The sequence below is a fragment of the Neoarius graeffei genome, chromosome 18 (genome assembly GCF_027579695.1).
Source record: "Neoarius graeffei isolate fNeoGra1 chromosome 18, fNeoGra1.pri, whole genome shotgun sequence".
NCBI classification, from domain to species: Eukaryota; Metazoa; Chordata; class Actinopteri; order Siluriformes; family Ariidae; genus Neoarius; species Neoarius graeffei.
Window position 1 is genome coordinate 60,896,979 of NC_083586.1, and position 21,265 is coordinate 60,918,243.

Below are 21,265 nucleotides of genomic sequence, written 5' to 3' on the forward strand. Positions count from 1 at the left end.
GTACCACCCTCAATTCTCTGGTCAGGCTGAACGAGCCATTCAAGCCATTGTGAGCATGCTGCGAGAGTATATCACAAACCATGGTAAAATTTGGGACGTGAAACTTCCCTTGGTGCTAAGGGCCATTCGGTCCACCCCTCATTGCGCCATTGAAGTCACACCCTTTGGGATGATGACTGGGCGAGAGTCGGTTCTTCCCCCGCATCTCCTATACAAACCAGAGGCCATGAGCGTCGCGATTGCATACACCGCACATTAACATGTCGCTGACCTACGACGCCACCTACAGTCAACCTTTACAGGTGCCCAAAAGAATCCCGATTCGAGAGTAGGACACAAAGCCTACTACGCCCGAATCTCAGAGAAGTTCCTACCACCCTGGTCGAGACCTTTCGATTGTGGGAAAACCGTTCCCCGTCGCGTATCACATTAGGACATCTAGGCCTAATCAAACGCTTTCATATCGATATAATCGAACCCAACCTTTTGAACAGTCCTCACTCCAAAAGGGGGTGGACGACAGCTAGGCCCATCATGTCCACCTAGCTTGTACACATCACTCAACCATAAGCGTACACTAACATTCCCGGTCAGACTTCACCAACCCAATGAAGTAACCCTTCAGTATAACATGGTAGATAAAATACTAAAATCCGCTATTATTACTAGTGTGTATTCATCGCAAATACACCTGGCATATAGTCTTGGCAGTGCTATCCTCACTTTTGTGAATCCACAAAACTTAGAGATGTGCACCTTCACGAAAGACATCCACTGGGTCTGCCCAGGCAACCCATACATAACACTACACACCTAGCTAGATAAGATGGCCTGTGTCCCCGACAGCTAGCCGCAGTAGCGCACGCTTTCTAGCCAGACCCCCCACTGCTATCACCTTCCCAGAAGATTAGGTTTGCCAACCCAAACACTAATACTTCTTTCCTTCCTTCATTTCTTCTCTTTTTTTTATGCATAAGAAATTGAACACTACATGTTTCATGTTCCATGTTTAATTTTTTTGATGTGGTTTTGATCTAGTTAGTTAGATAATGATTATATGCCCAAAATGCCCATAGTGATATGCCCAAAATGCCTCTGTCTCCAACTGTCTTACTGGAACTCAAGTTTACACAGTCTTCGCAGGACACCATGAACTGCACAGGACAAGTCTACCTCAAGGACTATGGACACGGCGATGATACGATACGGTGCTCTCAGTGCTACGACTCCGTCATACCCCTGAGACCAAAAGGGGGACTGTAGGTATCATGCCGCCATCTTGTGTCAGAACTACAATTCCCAGTCCACTTCCGTGTGACTTACGTCACGCGTGGGCGGGATCATCTACGTCATCATACAAGGAAACATAAAACAATGGGACAACGCTTCCATCTTTGTCTCTCACGTCTGGCTTCCGATGAATCTGGACGTATAAAGAGGCGCTCTCCACCCCAAAAAGACGTCTTCTTTCTTGCAAGATCCATCACTCAGCGCGATTTTCTTTCTTACCCTTGGCAAAGGTAAACTCTAGAGTCGCGCGATCTTTAAACTCAACCCGAGTTACAACCGGTTTACTTGCATTAGAAGTGACGTCACGACTGCAGCCCAGGCAGTTAAAAGTTAAGAAGCGATTGAATCCTTTTTAACTCAAAAGCGCTGTGCATCTCATTCTGATCAGAGACTTTTCCTCACGAACGCTGAGGTTCGGACCAAGAATCCTCTGCTTTCCACGGGAACCACCCAAGTGCTCCACTGGACCCGAAAGTTTCTACGCCATTTTGGCATTTGGGCATAATTAGGATAGTCTTAGGAATTTGCTTTTATTGAAATAGTGTGAATTTAAACCCAGGTTTATTGTTACACTGTTGAACACGCAGCGTGTTGATTTATTTTGGATCTATGTTCTCTCAATTGTTTAATAGATAGGCTGGCATGCTTCTCTCTCTCTCTCTCTTATTCTGACTAACACTAATTTCTTTATCATACATTTTGACCTTATCAAGGTTTCAGTGAGTTTGGTAATGCTATGAGTGTGGAATCTTTTTGTTACTGAGAACACGTGCTCAACAGGCCTGACCAGGCCTGATACACTTTAGATAGCTTCCCTTTTGTCTTTAGCCACACGTGCTCAGTAGGCCTCACCAGGCCTAACAAACACACTTTAGCTAGGCCATAGGGCCTTTAGCAAACTCACACTAGCAACACAAGGCTAAACACAGAGCTAATCCTTTGTTCTATTTAGATAACATTCTTTTGTTTTAGCTACCAACAAGCTAGGCCTCCACCACGTGTAGTTAGCTACACGAGGCTAAACACATGGTCAAGTCCTTCACACACACACACCTCACTGCTTGTATATATTGATTTCTTTTATCTTTTTATCTTCATATAATAAAGTCATTTATTAAACAAACTGTTTATTTGTGAACAACAATATCTGAAGTCCCCAATCTTCTCAAAGAATTCAAAAAGGGTGCATATGTTATGTAATATGGTAAGTGATTGTAATAATTTGGAAATATACCATAATTTAGCTGTTTGGTAATTTATTATTAAGCACCAGGATTAATGGTATGATTCACTAAATGATTCATTGAACGATTCACCAAATGATTCACTAAATGATTCATTGAACGATTCACTAAATGATTCACTAAACGATTCACTGAATGACTCACTTCAAATGAGACTGATTCTATGGTATGATTCAATTCAAACGAGTCAAATTAAACGATTCAATGGGATTGATTCATTTTAATTATTGACCTTCAAAATTTAATGAGACTGATTTAATGAGTGATCACTTAATATCAATAATTAACTGATTGCACCCACAATGTCTTGTTCTTATCTAGTGTTTATACTGTTTATTTATACTGTTTATATTGTTTGAGTGTTTAGTCTATGTCTAGTTCCTATCTAGAGTGCTTATACTGTTTATATTGTTTGGTTTTTTTCAATTATTCTATTTTTATTTATTGCATTGCCTGTTTGCACCATGGGTCAGAGAGGACTGATAATTCATCTGTGCTGTATGTCGAGCATGTATAGCATATTTGACAATAAACTTGACTTGACTTGACTTGTAGATGATTTTCCTTCCAATGGGATGATTTATTTCTAATAACTTCGAGATCTTTTTAAATCCCTTGCCAGATTCATAGGCATCAACAACATTTTTTCTGAGGTCCTTAGAGAGCTCTTTAGATCTTGACATGATGACACCACACACTTCAGTAGCAAAGAGAACACCAGACCCTAGATGTCATGTTTAAATAAGACAGGTTCCACCTGCAGAGGACTTCTCTGATTGGATGGCTGAGAGGGTCACCATCCCATGTGACCTCAGCGACTCTCCTTAGGGTTGCTTTTGGTCCACTAGAGGATAAACACCTGGAACTCCCCACTAGTCAGACAGAATTGAAAAAGCCTTTTGGATGAGACATGAAACATCTTCAAGGATTTTGAGCAAGCACAGATAGTTTTCAATCTTGACACAGGTTTACTTTCATTTGGCCTCGACCCCCATAAGACTTCGTCTTGAATTGATCTCAGCTCGACCTGGTCTTGGACTTGACAACAGTGGACTTGATTACATTACATTAATAGCATTTAGCAGACATCTTATCCAGAACAACATACAACATACCCAGAGCAGCCTTGGGAGCAGTTGGAGGTTAGGTGCCTTGCTCAAAGGCACTTCAGCCATTCCTGCTGGTGCAGGGAATCAAACTGGTGGCCTTTTGGTCCCAAAGCTACATCATATAATGCAACAACCGCTGGTCTTAATAAATGCCAAAGGGTATTTTAAGTTATAAATGCAACATTCTTTATATATAAGCATTTGGTCAACCTTTTCCTGAAGATCTTTGCAGATATTACAATATTTGACTCATTTCTTCTGATTAATCATCTGATTATTGCAAAGTTTACAAAGAAATTTGCTTTAAAATATGAACACTTTTCACAAATGAGAACACGTAAAGTGCAATGATTTCAGTGCAAAAATGTCTTTGAATACTATTTTTAATGATACAGCTAATTACATTACATATTCTTAATTACATAGTGTATTCAGGAAAAAGCCAGATTATTAATTCTTTTACAGCCTTCATTTGTGTTTATGATGTTCTCCAGGTGAAACGTCTTACATCCGTTTGTAGATATGGATGATGTTTCTACAGTTAGGGCAGATGTGTCTGACATCTTTCCAGGACTTCACGCAGAAAGGAATCAAGCAGAATGGCCATATGCTGCAGAGAGACGGCTGAGGAAGTGTAAAACGGTGTGTGTTTGTGTGTCAGCTGTGTGTGAGAGAGAGTTTAATGCAAGATCTCTTACCAGAAGATGAAGAGCAAACCGAAAATCAACCAAATAAGGGTTCCGTTGATGGGTTCAGTTATTGTGACAACTTGTGTCTGGCAGAAACCACACTTCGTTGCTGCTGGTAAAGACTTCATAGGAGCCTGAATTACTGGAATCATTCACACACACACACACACACACACATTTATTTTTCAACAATATTACAGCAAGTGATTTTCAACACAGACCCGCCCTTTCTATTTCCATTTTGAGTTAATGTTAATATGTTCTGAATTTGTGGTCTTACTGTCCTGTTTTTGTTTTGCTGTCATCTTTTTGATTTTCCTATCTTCACTGTTTCTTTGCATTGTGTTTTGTGATTGTTAGATTTAAAGCCATGATTTAAGTTAGTTTTATAGCTACACGTGATTTAGGATTGTTAGACTTTATGATTTTAATATTTTAGAGCTTTTAAGATTCTTTATTATTTTAGACTAACCTGACCTTCCTCTTTGCTAGACATAAACATGGTGTCTTGTTTAAAATTGTTGTGAAAATATCTCGCACGCTTTGACATGCATAAATGCTGAAATTGCTGAATCGCTGATATGAATATTATTTTGCTTATGATTGAAGGTTTCATTCACACACACATATTGTAAGGTTTTATTCCTTTGTAAGGATAATTGTAAATATTTATTCTTGACCAAGAAGGCAGTAATTCTTAATACTTATTCTTAATATTGTGTTCTGTTCTATTTTATTATTTCAGTTAGAAGGTATTGAATTCTGTGTAACTTGTAAGTTACTGTGTGACCTTCTGTCTAAGCTAGACACATTGCTCGAGACGTGTTTTGGAACATTCTATCAGAACATAAGGTAAATGTTGATATCTGTTAGAACATCTGAAATGTATACAGGATATATTTTCACTTACACACATACATATTGATGGAATTAAGATGTGATTTGCTGACCTAGCCATATTCACACACATGCATTCACAGACACACCCACACACACCCACAGATCCACACAGACACACACACACACAGACAGATATCAAACAGTGATGTCATTTCATCCACACAGATAACACCCACATATAATAACCCTCTGTATTCTTGTCTAATTGGGGGGACTTGCAAATAAAGATGTGAACTACTTTGGGGTTCCTGTCTTTCTTTCACGACTCACCCCCCCAGACGTCTGGGTGACACGGGGGGGACTGATCTCGAGATGGTGAGGGCCCGAGAGGTAAAAGAAAAAATCTTACAGTAATGTTTTCGAATTTTCAGTTTGCCAGTGTGTTTACAGTGGTGCTTGAAAGTTTGTGAACCCTTTAGAATTTTCTATATTTCTGCATAAATATGATCAAAAACATCATCAGATTTTCACACAAGTCCTAAAAGTAGATAAAGAGAACCCAGTTAAACAAATGAGACAAAAATATTATACTTGGTCATTTATTTATTAAGAAAAATGATCCAATATTACATATCTGTGAGTGGCAAAAGTATGTGAACCTTTGCTTTCAGTGTCTGATGTGACCCTCTTGTGCAGCAATAACTGCAACTCAACATTTGCAGTAACTGTCGATCAGTCCTGTACACCGGCTTGGAGGAATTTTAGCCCATTCCTCCGTACAGAACAGCTTCAACTCTGGGATGTTGGTGGGTTTCCTCACATGAACTGCTCGCTTCAGGTCCTTCCACAACATTTCAATTGGATTAAGGTCAGGACTTTGACTTGGCCATTCCAAAACATTAACTTTATTCTTCTTTAATCATTCTTTGGTAGAATGACTTGTGTGCTTAGGGTCATTGTCTTGCTGCATGACTCATCTTCTCTTGAGATTCAGTTCATGGACAGATGTCCTGACATTTTCCTTTAGAATTCGCTGGTATAATTCAGAATTTATTGTTCCATCAATGATGGCAAGCCGTCCTGGCCCAGATGCAGCAAAACAGGCCCAAACCATGATACTACCACCACCATGTTTCACAGATGGGATAAGGTTCTTATGCTGGAATGCAGTGTTTTCCTTTCTCCAAATATAATGCTTCTCATTTAAACCAAAAATTTCTATTTTGATCTCATCCATCCACAAAACATTTTTCTAATAGCCTTCTGGCTTGTCCACATGATCTTTAGCAAACTGCAGATGAGCAGCAATGTTCTTTTGGAGAGCAGTGGCTTTCTCCTTGCAACCCTGCCATGCACACCATTGTTGTTCAGTGTTCTCCTGATGATGGACTCATGAACATTAACCTTAGTCAATGTGGGAGAGGCCTTCAGTTGCTTAGAAGTTACCCTGGGGTCCTTTGTGACCTCGCCGACTATTACACACCTTGTTCTTGGAGTGATCTTTGTTGGTTGACCACTCCTGGGGAGGGTAACAGTGGTCTTTAATCTCCTCCATTTGTACACAATCTGTCTGACTGTGGATTGGTGGAGTCCAAACTCTTTAGAGATGGTTTTGTAACCTTTTCCAGCCTGATGAGCATCAACAACGCTTTTTCTGAGGTCCTCAGAAATCTCCTTTGTTCATGCCATGATACACTTCCACAAACATGTGTTGTGAAGATCAGACTTTGATAGATCCCTGTTCTTTAAATAAAACAGGGTGCCCACTCACACCTGATTGTCATCCCATTGATTGAAAACACCGGACTCTAATTTCACCTTCAAATTAACTGCTAATCCTAGAGGTTCACATACTTTTGCCACTCACAGATATGTAATATTGGATCCTTTTCCTCAATAAATAAATGACCAAGTATAATATTTTTGTCTCATTTGTTTAACTGGGTTCTCTTTATCTACTTTTAGGACTTGTGTGAAAATCTGATGATGTTTTGGGTCATATTTATGCAGAAATATAGAAAATTCTAAAGGGTTCACAAACTTTCAAGCACCACTGTATGTGTTGCTCTTACAGGCCACAGTAAATTACAACAGTCTGGAGGAGAAATCTTACCCACAGGAACGTTCGTCATGACTGTTGGTTGAAGTGCAGGCTGGTATACTGCAGTAGGTGGTTCAAGCACTACAGTTGGTTGAGGTGCAGGCTGGTATACTGCAGTAGGTGGTTCAAGCACTACAGTTGGTTGAGGTGCAGGCTGGTATACTGTAGTAGGTGCTTCAAGCACTACAGTTGGTTAAGGTTCAGGCTGGTATACTGTAGTAGGTGCTTCAAGCACTACAGTTGGTTGAGGTTCAGGCTGGTATACTGTAGTAGGTGCTTCAAGCACTACAGTTGGTTGAGGTTCAGGCTGGTATACTGTAGTAGGTGCTTCAAGCACTACAATTGGTTGAGGTTCAGGCTGGTATACTGTAGTAGGTGCTTCAAGCACTACAGTTGGTTGAGGTTCAGGCTGGTATACTGTAGTAGGTGCTTCAAGCACTACAGTTGGTTGAGGTTCAGGCTCATATACTGCAGAAGGTGCTTCAAATATTACAGTTGGTTGAGGTTCAGGCTGGATTATTACAGGAGGTGGAGGTGGTTGAATGAATCCCACTGCAGGTGCAGGTTGGTATGCTACAGAAGGTGCAAATGGATCGATAATCATCAGTGGAGGTCCAGGCTGATTGATTTCATAGGCCATGATGTATGGAAGTGGAGGCTGTCAGTAACGTGGACTTATTCTGATGCGCCTGTGGAAAAACCTGGGGAAAAAAGAAACACTGGAATGTAAACTCAGGTGTGACCTGGTCCTGAATGGTTACATACTCAGATAAGTTCTTCACTAAATTTATAGAACAATTACACTTCCGTCAATGTGTGAGAGAGTCAGTTCTAGGGCAGGAATGTAAACCTGCAGGTTGTGAACCCAAAGCGGAGTCAGTGTGTATCACCTGCTTACATTACAAAGAAATCATCTGCTCAGATAACAAATGTGACCTGTGTGACTACAGCGCACACACTTGTCACAATTAATCTGATATCCTGTGCATTTTTCTGTTCCTGTTTTGTCCTTTGGTTTCTTCTAATGGTGCTTCTAAAGAGAAATTATTTAACTATTATAACAATGTTTTGTATAATTCTTACATCTACACCTACTTGCACTCAAGGCTTTACTTCCCACAATTCACAGCAGCCTCCAAATATGGCTGCCACAGATGACAGCACCCATCCTGTACCTGACCACTCATGGTCTCCAAAGTTCTAACCAGTTCACTGCAAAGTAAACACATAGTTCCTTGTGTCTAACATTACCAAGCCTTTTGGTTTTACTCTGTTGATTCTAATTTTGACTTTGGACTTTTCCTTTTTAATATTTCCTGAAATTCTGTTTGTATCTTGCCTGCATGCACTCAAGACTCCACTTCCCAGAATTCACAGTGGCCTCCATATATCGCTACCATGGATGACAACACCCATCCTGCACCTCACCACTCACAGTCTCCAGAGTTCTAATCATCTGCATTTGTTCACAGTCACCAGAGCGCTCACAGTTCACTGTGAAATAAATGCTCAGTTCCTTGTTTCTAAAATTACCAAGCCTTTTGGTATTGCTCTGCTGATTCTGGTTTTGACCTTCTTTGGACTTTGGACTTTTCCTTTTTGTGGCTACTGCCTCATAGAGGCAAAGCTACTATAGGTGAAACCACTATGTCATCGTGTTGTAAGAATGTAAGAATGAGTGTAACAATAGCGCACTGCGCATACGCATACACAGAAGCATTACAAATCACCAGAACGGCGACTCGTGATCTCACAATACAAACAGTTTATCTTGTGTTATCAAAGGTACACAAGAACGAGTATAAGAATGTAAGAATGAGTGTAACAATAGTGAAACTTCATAACCAATCAGCACTTATCCTGATCGAGTTCGATTACCCATTCTACTTCTTGATAAAATTTGGAACCAACCAGAACCAGAAATGAAATGAGAGAAACTTCGTTATAACTTCATAGTATCGGAAGATAATCAGAAGATAAAAAGAAAAATGAAATTCACCTTGTGGTTCGCCAAGGCTACTGATTTGATATCAAGTAAGTGGTGTTTATTTTAAGAAAATGTACCTTTTGATTATCACAGCTTTTGTTTGGTCCTTCTGAAAGGTCAAATGAACGGTTTTGTAAGTTTTTTGAGCTTTTTGGCAGATATTTACGGCAAGAATTCCAGCCATTCAAGAAAAACTCGAGAAGACAGCGAAGACAACGTTGGAATCTTTTGAGCGATCCACTCGGTTTGCAATCACAAAAGTCCCATGTGGGAATAAATCAGCTCCATCAGGGGATAATTGAGCCCTTTCAAGGGATCATTTAGTTTAAAGTCTTTACACTACATTTGTGAAACAAAATGTGCTCATTAGTACTAAATAATGCTTCTAAGACCAGAGGTGGACAGTACCGAAGTACACTTACTTGAATACTGTACTTAAGTACTCTTTTTGAGTATCTGTACTTTACTTGAGTATTCATTTTTTTTGGCAACTTATGACTTTAACTTCGCTACATTTGAAAGACAAATATCGTACTTTTTACTCCACTACATTTCTATCAAGGTCCTCGTTACTCGTTACTATGATGTGGCTTTGAAAGTGGATGTGTTTTTCTTTTCTAAAATGTGATTGGTTTTTCACAGGTGACACTGAGACAGCTGATCAGTAATCACTAGGGTCATGTCACATCCACAGACTGGATAAAATCAAGTTCAGTGATTTCTATGCAGCATTATTTAAAACGATCAGTTTATGGCAGAATGGAAATAGGCGGTTCTGGGGAATGCACACACTCGTGTCTATAGCTAGAACCCATGTTTCTGTTTTCTGAAAGGAATAAAGAGTCATTTCATTTGAAATGTTTGCTTTGTTTGCCTAAAGCGGAGCACATTACAGCCTTCAGAAACTTGCCACCTGACCTGTGGAAGCATATTGAGGTATATAAAAGTTTTATTCCAAGAGAAAGCTTGCAATGAAGTTGTCTGTGCTTTTAGAGCTAGCGATAACATTGCAATACCTATGCAGTCTGGTTAGTCAAATTACTTTCTATGGATTTTCCCACCAAGTTGCCATCGCCTTGTCCACGGCTAACATTAACACATAGCTAGTTAACTTGGACACTGTTAGTTAGCATGTAAACATGGAGTTACGCTAACATGAATAATAGGGTGCATCAGTTGCCCCCTAAAAATGAAAAGTTCCTCCGATCATGATGCATTTTTGCTTTTATGTTCCTTTTGGTAAGAAAACACACTGGGTGAAATATTTTGACAAAATTAAAGTTTAATGGTGGCACCAGGAGCTCAACATTATGGAAAAAGCTGCTATTTTATGACTTTTATGACAAAATTTCGATCACTTTTCATGAAACATTATGGCACCTTATAGAGTATACCAAATATCTTAGATACACATATTTAGTACATATTCTAAATATATTATCAAGCACAGTTTGAGTTTTAGCTGTTCATTGAATCATTGTTCAACTACTTTTAAACAATACAAATGTATTATGAACAGGGCTTTGAACCAGAATTTTTTTCCTATTGGTTCGTTCCGAACAGAAACGGAATTTTAACGTTTCCGGTTTTGGGTTCCACCATTAAATAGACGTTCCCGAACCGGTTAGAACAAAAAAATTTCGTTCCCGGAACGGTTAATTACGTTCCCTGTCAGCGGTTTAACAAATGGCTATAAAGTTATGTCTCTGTCTCATCCAGCTTAAGCCAAATGTAGGTTAATTCTATTACAGCCTTCATTAAATAAGACAAGAAATAATTCAAAACAATTATTATTTCAAATGTTGGCGATTTGGATTCTCAGTATGTCTTCCCATCTACACAAACAGAAAAAGTGCCAAAAATGAAAGATAATTCGTTTAGTGTGTTACCAAAGGCTATTCAGGCCCTATAGAGGGCTACCGCATGACGTCACCGCGCCGCGAGATTTTGTTAGGCGCCATATTGGAAGACCAAGTACACATCTATGCAAGTACATACATACATAAAACAAACTACACCTGAAATGTAGCCAGGGCCGGTTCTGCCCTAATCTGGACCCGGGTGCAACATCGTGCAACATCGCGCAACCCCCCCCCCCCCCCCCCCCCCCCCAAAAAAAAAAAAACACCAGTCTAAATCAGGACAACCATCACATAACTATAACTATAAACATTTTATATCAACTATTTTAACTAAATGGGCTATAATAAATAAGCCTGCAGGCAGCCACGGCGGGCTGCCTCAGAAAAGTAACCATTCAATGACGCAACTGAAAGCCTGCAGCCACGGCGGGCTGCCTTAAAAAGTAACCATTTGTCCTACCTTAAAACTCGTTTTGCATTTTCTGCCTCCTTTTTTGTATTTTCAACCCTCCGTTTATTTTCTTTCCTTTTCTGAAAACCCAATTTGTGTCCAGACATTTTGTTCTGCTACCAATGAACTAACTCATCAGGTCTCGTCTCTCGAGCCCGCGATGATTCCCGTGGGAAGGGCAACAACTGATACATTTTTACAAACAGCCAATAGGGAGCTTGCAACGTTCAGGCTCTTCTTTGCTCAGACACTCAGTAATGGAGACGTGATAGTAGTCCACCCTCCCGTGCTCTCCATTCAGTCAGCGAACGTCACACAGGAAGTGAACCCCAGCGGGTCATAGAAACTTGCGCAGGAGAAGAATGGCTTTTTTATTTGTAGGCTACGGAAACTTTGAGGAACGAAATAAAAACCGGTATTAACCGGTTACCATTATTTTTAATAAGCATTTCTGTTCCGGAACATAAAAAATAATAAAGTTTCTGGTTTCGTTTCTGTTCCATGTGAAATAGAAAAAGTTCCCGGTTTTCGTTTTCGTTCCTTGAACCGGTTCAAAGCCCTGATTATGAATCACATTAATGCTTCTCAATCCCTTGCAAAAGTTCTTAATATGATCTCTGGGTCACAAGAAATCAATAAATGGAGTCCAACATTGTGATTCAAACCTTACGCGAAAACATAAAATAAGCGGTTTTTTGGCAAAAAATGAACCTCATGGTGCCACCATTAGACTTTTGAATATGGTCAAAAAATTTTTACAGGATGTCTTTATTGGTGAAAAGGAACACCCAAACAAAAATGCATCATATTTTATGAAAGTGAGGGCAACTGATGCACCCTAATGAATAACCTTAACTTATCTAAAGTACTTTCAGACAGAGGTGGAAAGTAACGAATTACATTACTCGCGTTACTGTACTTGAGTAGCTTTTTTGTGTACTTATACTTTTTCAAGTAATTTTTAAAGAGTGTACTTTTACTTTTACTTAAGTATGTTTTCTTTTAAGTAGTGTACTTCGGTACATTTTACATCACAATCGTTACTGAGTAAAAAAAATAAAATAAATAAAAAATTAAAAAAGGCTAAAACGGAGAAGGGGAAATGCGTTCTGGAAATGAATCACGGGAAGGACAGTTGTCGCGCGCGCGAGTCTCACACAGACGATGGCGGACATGCACCGGCGCTTTAAGAGGGGGGCTTCGGGGGGCTCAAGCCCCTGGGCCACAGCCAATCAGGGGCCTTGTAATATTAATAAAATAATAAACTGTCGGAATCGTGGGCCTACATTAATGTACGGATAGAAATAAGGTTAGAAATAAATGAGCGCACAGTAGCCTGCTGTAAGAGACATGGTGGATGTGGTTCGCAAAACGAACACCCACAACTGTACCAGAATAAAATGTAACAAAATGTAACGTCACGCACGAAAGCGCGCCAAAGACTGCAGACTACTGAGACACAAATTTAGAGGCTTTGAAAGATGAAGCGTTCACATGTTAGCGGGGCGCATAAAAGGAAAAAAAAAAGAGATGCAGGTAATGATAGAATCGTTGCCTAAAGTCACAGACTTTTTTAAGGTAAGGATCACCAATCTGTTCAGAATATCAGCTACTTATCAGTTATCAGCCTACCAGCAGCTAGGCTATGTGCAGCTAGGCTAGATATGCTATGATCTGTCCAACAGTAAAATAAATCAGTTGTGATTTGAATACGTGTCGTGTGATTTGAGTTATAATCCTGTTAGTATAATAGCATATTTCGATGGGGATAATAAAATGTCTAAAACGGCATCTACTGAAGAAATTGATGAAAAGATTGTCGGCTGTAATGTTCACAGTTCGGGCAGCAGACAGAGTAAGCATACTGAGGGGAATAGCAATACAAAGCTAGCGCAGATCCACATTTCTCGCTAGCTGTGTTGGGTGTGTTGTTAACCCGTGTGGATTTAAGTGAAATACTTGAGAAGTTCTGTGGTCAAGACAGCGTTTTAAGGTAAGGACGCTTGATTATTAATGTTTGCCCGCCGTGGCTTGTTGTTGACGAAAGGCCCACGTGATTTTGCCTTATGCAGCTACTGCTAGCGTCATGCTTTGAACTAGGTTAAGCTCATTTGCGCTAAAGGATGGGTTTATTGAAGGACTTTGATGTAGCTAGTTTCTTTTTTAAAAAATCGTATTCTCAAAACAGTATGCCCGTGTTCATCATGTTTAACTTTTTTCTTGATGGAGTGCGTGAAATAGGGCTGTGCGATGTCCCCCTTAATTGGCATCGACGATGTTTACAGTGCAAACATCGTGATGGACGATCATATCGTGGGGGGGATTTTAATACCACATTATTAAATATATTATTATTATTATTATTATTATTATTAAAAGTATTAGATACTCATCCGAGGCTTTGGCACATTAAGAAAAAAAAGCGCTAGGTGATGTGGAATATTTGGCCTTGATAACGGATATGTGGTCCAGCTGCAACATGATGCCCTATATGTCAGCTACCGTACATTATGTGGACCGAGAGTGGGCAACGCAGTCCAAATGCCTGCAGACGAGTTTCATGCCAGAGACACATCTCATCTCATTATCTCAAGCTGCTTTATCCTGTTCTACAGGGTCGCAGGCAAGCTGGAGCCTATCCCAGCTGACTACGGGCGAAAGGCGGGGTACACTCTGGACAAGTCGCCAGGTCATCACAGGGCTGACACATAGACACAGACAACCATTCACACTCACATTCACACCTACGGTCAATTTAGAGTCACCAGTTAACCTAACCTGCATGTCTTTGGACTGTGGGGGAAACCGGAGCACCCGGAGGAAACCCACGCGGACACGGGGAGAACATGCAAACTCCACACAGAAAGGCCCTCGCCGGCCCCAGGGCTCGAACCCAGGACCTTCTTGCTGTGAGGCGACAGCGCTAACCACTACACCACCGTGCTGCCCCGCCAGAGACACATTCAGCGGACAATTTAGAAGACGCATTGCGAGAGACACTTGCCGAATGGAAAATAGAGGAGAAAAAGATCGCCTGTATAACAACGGACAACAGGGTGAATATTGTCGCAGCCATCAGGCAATTGAAATGGCCGTGGTTAAGTTGTTTTGGGCACAATTTGGACCTGGCCATAACCAACTCGCTTGCTCAGCAGAGGGCCAGTACAGACCGAGCGTTTGGAGTTTGCCGAGCAGTCAACACTACGTTTGCGCACAGCTGGCTTCGGAGAAATGAGCTGTGCAAAGCGCAGGTGGAAATGAACCTCCCCGAGCACTCACTGATCACGGCAAGATATTAATCAGCTCTAACAATGAAAGACTAGTATTCAAACTATGAGAAGAAACTACACTTAAGCTATTACTCATTGTTTATTTACACCATATCAATTGAAGATGCGTTTCGGCCTTTAGTGCGCACTTGAACGCGCTATTTTTTCCAATTTATTAGTGTTTGAATTATTGCACCAGCTTTTAAAATCATGATTTAATATTGGGGTTTTTTTAACTGTCTTTACATTTGTCAGAATCACCTTCATTCTTCCATTTGGTTTGACATTATGGCTTAGAGTGGACCATTCTGTGTCTGAAAGTAGGCCTATTTACCAGATTAAAGTTATTTGACTTCTGCCGAAGTCTGCGCTTCACTGCCATTTGATAAGGTGAAATATTTCCCGACTGTTAATAGTGGCTATTTGTTTGAACAACATGACAAATTTTACATTAAAAGTATAGTGTAGGCTAAAAAATGAAGTCAAAATTTATTATTAGTAGCATACTGTATTTGTGTAACCACATGTTATGTTCACTAGCACGTCCCTGCATCATAGCCTACATGAACAAGCGGTAACAGGATATTACTTTATAATGATTTATATAATTATGTATTTATAATATGTTATATATTTATATATTAAACAAAACTAACTAACTAACTAAACTAACAAAAAACTAACTTTTTAGGTTAAATAGGCCCAGATGATACCGTATATGCATGATTATGACAGGAGGGGGCGTGGTATTACGATGGTGGCCCTCCATCGTGATGGATGACCACCATCGTCGATGGACGATGGCATCATCTATTGGCACAGCCCTAGCGTGAAATATTGCTGCAAGTGGTATTTTGATGCAGTCATGTCAAAAAGGCAGTTGAATGCACGGTCTCATTCAAGGAGAAGGAAGACTTGCATGATGCTTGAACATAGATCGGTAAAATAGACCCTAGTAGGACTTGGTTTCATGTATTTCGGTCTGTAGAGTTATGAGTTTGGCCGCTGTCCATGGTGTTTACGTTTCATGTGGCCGCCGAGCCAAGTACCTTGACTTGCAGTGAATGTTTGTTTTCATGCCGCCGAGCTATTTTTATGTATTTTATTTTTTAAAAGGACTTGTCTGTAGGTGTGTGTGTTTTATGTTTACAACACATAGGTCTACATTATAGCACACGCAGGCTTGTGTGGTTATCTCTGGCCATGCCCCTGCGTGAAAGTTACGCAGTATCACTGTCCTGTCCGTGGTAATAATTAGAACCGGCTCTGTAATGATAATGCGTGCGTTCTTCTCTCCCTCTGTGGTCGGATGTGTTGAGCGATGTGAGCGTGGGCCTTGCGCAGCTACGCTGAGCCAAACGTAACCTATCGTAGGCTTCTAGGCTAATTACGCACTTACACTGTAAATGCTTGACACGTATTGCAAATAAAATAAGAGTGTTTTCCTGGCCAACGGTAAGGGTAGGGTTGACAGGTAGCCTATGAGGGGCCTAGCCCCTGGGCCACGGGTGTTGATAAAGCGCCCCTGCGGACATGGAGGAGACCAAGGAACCTGTGGTGGACGACCCTGCAGAAAACGCAGTTTCTTCCAGTAATGAAGTGCACCCCTGGCCCTACATACGTGATCACTTCAGCTTCGTAGAGAAAAGGGGTGACAGTTTCATTATGCAATGCAGATTATGTGTGCCCAAGAAGACAACCATTGCGGCATACAAAAATTCGACGTCTAATCTGCGCAAGCATGTTGAGGTAAGTATTGTCATTGGCATCATAATCACGGGCGCAGATAGAGGGTGGGACGGGTGGGATTCGTCCCACCCAGATTTAAATTCACCTCGTTCGGTCCCCCCACTTATAGGGAGGAAAAAAACGTCTATGCTGTCTTTCTTTGCATAAGGCAAACCTCACGGAAAAATCAAAAGATTAATTACCATTCGAGGCGGCACGGTGGTGTAGTGGTTAGCGCTGTCGCCTCACAGCAAGAAGGTCCTGGGTTCGAGCCCCGGGGCCGGCGAGGGCCTTTCTGTGTGGAGTTTGCATGTTCTCCCCGTGTCCGCGTGGGTTTCCTCCGGGTGCTCCGGTTTCCCCCACAGTCCAAAGACATGCAGGTTAGGTTAACTGGTGACTCTAAATTGACCGTAGGTGTGAATGTGAGTGTGAATGGTTGTCTGTGTCTATGTGTCAGCCCTGTGATGACCTGGCGACTTGTCCAGGGTGTACCCCGCCTTTCGCCCGTAGTCAGCTGGGATAGGCTCCAGCTTGCCTGCGACCCTGTAGAAGGATAAAGCGGCTAGAGATAATGTGATGTGTGTGTGTGATGTAATTACCATTCGGTTTATTGAGGTGCACAGCAGTGTATACATAGTTGCAACAACTCACATAAAACAAAACAAAGACTGATATTCGGTTGGTTGAGCTGTGCAGACTGCACAGGTTGTGAGCTCGAGCTTGGTTGCTATGGTTACCCACAACAAGTTTGACAGGCATATCGGGGTTGGGGTTGGTTTGCTGGCAGCTTTGTCCCCCCCAGTTTTTTGTCCCCCCCAGTTTTTTGTCCCCCCAGTTCAAAAAACGTATCTGCGCCCCTGATCATAATGTTTCCTTTCCATAGTAAAACCGACAATAGGCTGGTTATATTCCAAAAATAGTGGATGGCATTGCTAATGTTGAAGTAGCAACCTGTTGGTACTGTAACATAACGGTAACTAGTCTGTTATTTGGTTGGCTAATCATGCAAGCAAGTTAGCTCGCCAACCTGACGTGATCAGTCCTCCTAACATTCTACATCCAACAGGCCAGAAAGGAATACTAAGCAAAACAAATAATGTTTGAATTGAATTGTTCAATAACACACAGTGCACACAGGCAAGCTACGAGATTTCGGTGCAACATTTCACTTTCATATTTCGTGTACAATGCTTTGTGTGTGGTCAGGGCGATGTAAACGACATGACTGTGTGTATTGACCTTTTTTGTTTGTCTCAGTTTTAATGCAGCATTATCCTAAGCATTCAATTTGATACACTTGCTTTAAATAAAACATCTGGGTTGAGATGTACATATATCCTTGTTTCCTCTTCTTTTTCATTTTTGCACAACACAATGGAGGCAGAAAACACCCATTGTTAAAAGTAACGTTTTACTTTTACTCAAAGTACATTTTAAATGATCTACTTTTTACTTTTACTTGAGTAGATTTTTTTGTCTGGTAACTTTACTTGTACTTAAGTAAAATTTCATCAGAGTAACAGTACTTGAACTTGAGTATAATATTTTAGTACTCTTTCCACCTCTGCTTTCAGAAATGTTTTAGCATAATCTTGCCAAATAAACAAAATGTAGAAATCTTTCTTTTCTAGTAACGTTAGCTACCCAATATGATTTTGAGTTTGAAAAGATTTTGCTAGCATGTCAGGTGGAGCATCACTGACTAGCTAGCTTAACGTTAAACCACCATGATTCCACAGGCGCCCTGTGATGACCTGGCGACTTGTCCAGGGTGTACCCCGCCTTTCGCCCGTAGTCAGCTGGGATAGGCTCCAGCTTGCCTGCGACCCTGTAGAACAGGATAAAGCGGTTAGAGATAATGAGATGAGATGAGATGAGATGAGATTCCACAGGCAGATTCATATGTGCATGAATACATACACTTGCATGCACACGAGACCTGTGAGATGGACAGTATTGTACTAGTCAGTCACAACAAATTGTTGGAATTTTTTGTTTTGATGTCAGATGATGGTCTTGCATTTTTTTGTCTTGCTTAAAGTAGTGTTGCTGTTGGGCAGTTATTAAGCTAGAGGCATGGACCTGGGTTTTAAGCAGGTTGGATTGTCATTTTTATTTTCTGAGCAAGCTGCATTTACAGCTATTCCACTGTCTTCCTGATTAACATACACATACATGTGTGCACACACTGCCAGAGCTGGGTCAGAACATGACCATGCTGCTTTGTGGGGTGGGGAGGAGTGTTACATCTCATCTCATCTCATTATCTGTAGCCGCTTTATCCTGTTCTACAGGGTCGCAGGCAAGCTGGAGCCTATCCCAGCTGACTATGGGCGAAAAGCATGGTACACCCTGGACAAGTCGCCAGGTCATCACAGGGCTGGAACATAGACACAGACAACTATTCACACTCACATTCACACCTACGGTCAATTTAGAGTCACCAGTTAACCTAACCTGCATGTCTTTGGACTGTGGGGGAAACCGGAGCACCCGGAGGAAACCCATGCGGACACGGGGAGAACATGCAAACTCCGCACAGAAAGGCCCTCGCCGGCCACGGGGCTCAAACCCGGACCTTCTTGCTCTGAGGTGACAGTGCTAACCACTACACCACCGTGCCGCCCCCGGAGTGTTACAATTAAAAAAAGAAAAGAAAGAAAGAAAATGACAGTGGTTCTTTTTCAGTTCAGTTATGTTTCATTTTGTAACATTCTACCAGGTGTTTATTCTACAGGTTTCACAAGTTGGTCAGTAAATCCAGTCGGTTGCTTCAGAGGCATTAGGTTTTGTAAGTGTTGTGGCAATAATACAACAATGCATTAACAGCAAATGTACTTTTAATACTTAAGTATTTTTAAAAGCAAGTACTTCAATACTTTAACTTAAGTAAAAATTTGACTGGACAACTTTCACTTGTATCGGAGTAACATTTGACCAGTGGGATCTGTACTTTGACTTAAGTAATGAAGTTGGGTACTTTGTCCACCTCTGTCTAAGACAATTCATGAACAAGTGCTTTCTTTCTTACTATTTTGAAAATAGATATAGTTCACAGCACTGTATTTTGAACAAAACACAGTAAACAAAATTGGTAACCAAAATACTACAAGCCCTGATGTAGCCTTTTAATTCCATCTCTCGCCTGCATCTCTGACGATAATCAGATTGCTAATGGTTTAATAATTGATAAAGTCTTAATATTTGTTTATTTATTTATTTTTATTTGAATAAATAAAGTAATTTCTACTCACTACAATACTATACTCTAGGTGCCACTTGCCTGCAGATCTGCAAATGATATTTTCTTGGATTCGTTCAGAAAATACAGTATTTCAAATAAAAATGGCGCACATCATCTCTTTGTACAATGTCATGAATTACTTTTACCTCCAGCAGAATTAACTAACGTCAGTACTTTCTTTATAGTTTTTACTGTATGTTTTAAACATAAAAAATAATAATTTGTTTGCATTTTTGCATGTAATATGTTGCCTTCTTCAAAACTACACACACACACACACACACACACACACACACACTTACCTTTGTGCTCTGTGTCGATTCTTTCTGAGTGATACGGTCTGACTAAATCAGATTACAGACAACAGAATCTTATTACAAAGCAGAAAGAGAAAGAAGAACTAAATGGAGACATGGTGAAAGTAATGCCACTCCCTTTGCAGTGACCAGAGCCTCTCGGAGCAACTCTGTTTACTGAAATATGATTTTTTTTTTAGATGAGACAGTCACAACGTATTTAATGAGCTGCATAAGTAATTACAGAGCTTTACCCAGTTCCCAGCTCGTACTGTACTCAGATTTCCATGTTAATCATTATTTTCAAAATTAATCCTTTTCTTCTTATTCTTCTCCAGTAAAACTGATCATGCAGACCGAACTGTAGGTGGTACAAAGATTAAGCTTGGTGAGTTAGCACTACTCCCTCCTGCTACTAATGGAACCTGATACCATTAGTTTAATTGAGTTTAAGTTAAAAAAGTTAAAGTCCTTCCTGCGCCTACAGTACCTGATATTCCTAGGCAGTCTCCCACTCAAGTACTAAACAGGCCCAACTCTGATGGTGGCGCATCGGGCAGCGCCGATCTCCGTTTCCGTAGCCCTCGGCCTCTCGCCTATTACATAGCTAGGGTTACAGTGGGGGGCTAGTCCTCTGGTAACCACGAGAGTTTAACTCCCCATGCACATCTGTATTGCAGCGTGCCTTGCCAGATGATAGTAGGTACCATTTTTATAATGGTCTTTGGTATGACCCGACCGTGAATAGAACTCACGATCTCCCGGCGGACACACTACCACTAGGCCACTAGTCGATTCCTTAATTGAGTTTGGACAAACCTAATTACCTTTTGATGAGGCACACCTGTTAAAAGCTTTTCAGGTACTGTACTGTACTGTCACACAAACTGCTGAAAAAGTTAATGCTGGTTAAAACCAAGGTGTCCGCATTAACTTTTTCAGCAGTTTGTGCTACAGTAGCTCTTCTGTTCTTTTGGATTGGACCAGATGGGCTAGCCTTCATGCTCCATGCGAATCAATGAGCCTTTGACACCCATGACCCTGTCACCGGTTCGCCGGTTGTCCTTTGGATCCTTGGACCACTTTTGTTCGGTACTAACCACTGCATACCGGGAACACCCCACAAGATGTGTGATTTTGGAGATGCTCAGACCC

At 40.9% G+C, this 21,265-nt stretch overlaps 1 protein-coding gene across 4 annotated transcripts in view; it reads right to left on the reverse strand.

The window, feature by feature from the left end:
- The window catches only part of LOC132866383 (uncharacterized), a 32,069-nt gene extending 11,917 nt beyond the window's left edge, over positions 1-20,152 (reverse strand). For 2 of the 4 annotated variants that reach the window (XM_060899139.1, XM_060899137.1), the window contains exons 1-3: positions 18,297-18,334; positions 7,286-7,974; positions 4,342-4,474 (exon numbers count right to left, since the gene is read on the reverse strand). The gene's annotated coding sequence lies outside the window, so the exon portion shown is untranslated. Of the gene's footprint in view, positions 1-4,341; positions 4,475-7,285; positions 7,975-18,296; positions 18,335-20,116 lie in introns of those variants that run through there. The other 2 variants (XM_060899138.1, XM_060899140.1) reach the window with 2 other exon arrangements.
- Between the last annotated feature and the right edge of the window lie 1,113 nt (positions 20,153-21,265).